This window comes from Cimex lectularius, unplaced genomic scaffold (genome assembly GCF_000648675.2).
Source record: "Cimex lectularius strain Harlan isolate CLEC.00 unplaced genomic scaffold, Clec_2.1 scaffold509, whole genome shotgun sequence".
Classification (NCBI taxonomy): domain Eukaryota; kingdom Metazoa; phylum Arthropoda; class Insecta; order Hemiptera; family Cimicidae; genus Cimex; species Cimex lectularius.
This window is the reverse complement of record NW_019393054.1, coordinates 54,695-56,243: the sequence shown is the minus strand read 5'-3', so window position 1 is coordinate 56,243 and position 1,549 is coordinate 54,695.

Here is a 1,549-nt window from a genome sequence, read left to right as displayed (position 1 = left end):
AAGGCTGGTTAGGATATATATAATACGTTTGAAGACGTGGGTCACGTTTTTTGAGAAGATGGAGACGATGCATGAATCGTCATTCGATTGGTTCCGAATTGGATTGTTCGTATTTCAGTTTTCGTTGAACTGTATGTATTCTATATTAACTTTGGACTTGTTTGCAACAGCGGACGAATTAAACGTGAGAATGTTGTTAGGTATATGTATTGGTGTAGCGGCTGGCTGGATCGCTGATTCTTGGATTCATAAATTTAAACTGCATACCATATTTCTGACTTTCACTTTCATACTCACTCTGTTATTACGTGGGAAATGAAGGTTTTGAGTTTGCCGGTATCGAGCCGATACCCCCGAGATTATTTGGGATATTATTAGAAGGACTAGGAAATCGTCCGACAGCTTATTTTCTCTCACCGTATAAAGACGCAGAACTGTCTGTGAGATACAAAAACGGTCGAGTCATCCAAATACCTAATATAAATTCAACTGATTTAAATTGTGCAGATATATTTTGAAGGAACGTTCGACGTGTTGGTCACGGCCCAAGGGAAGACCAGAGTGCATTACAGTAACTTCGAATCCTATAACGACAGTATTTAGGCTATTTTGTTGTTCGATCCGACATCCGTCAGTGGTGTAAAAATTTTCACCGTCAAGCACGCGAGGGTACTACCTGTACAATTTTTGATACCGTCTGCGGCATTTTTCGGTCTGGGAATTGGAATAGTTATATTTCATAGGACCAAATGTATTGTTACCGAGGTCCCGCCGCCCCTCAGATCGGTTTTCATATCGGCAGTGACCTTTTTCGAAAATATTCCGAATTTGTCATACTTTTGGAATATTTATTTCCAATTCGTTTTAGATTTAAAACAGCTTCAAATCAACATAACTATCCTTTTAATATTTTTATTATTGTACGGTTCCCTGGTCATGAGGCATCGACCTTATACCTTCACAACCTACTCCTCCGATGTCGAGCCCGAACAACTGCCGAAGGAAATGACGTCGACTAAGGAATTAAGGAATGTAATGACGAATTTTTCTGAATCCTCAATAAAACGGGAAAGGATCGAGTAGTTTTAAAAATTTTATCATGACAAACTCGAATGGAAATAAAACTCACTCAGATTAAGTGTTCTTTGTTTTTTTTTTTTCGAATGATAACACTTATAATCATTAAAAAAATAAAACATATGTTCAGACACTTTTTTATAAAACTTTTCGACAAATTTTAAAAATTTCTTGCGTGTGTAGTATCATATCTCACACAAAGATCCTACGTTCTATTAAAACTTGGCAAACAGGAAATGAAGATAATATTCGAGTAAACTCCGGTTTAATGTATAAAAACAAACAGATAGCGAGAATCCAATGTAATTAAAAGTAGAGCAGAGAGCAATGCCGTAACGCGTTTCAGTAGTACAATAAACTCGCGAATGATGAAGGGCCCTAAAAGAGACACATTGCCAGTTCAACATAATTAAACGGAGTTTTTACAATTACTTACATTATTACATGGTTATAATTTGTATATTTATTTATT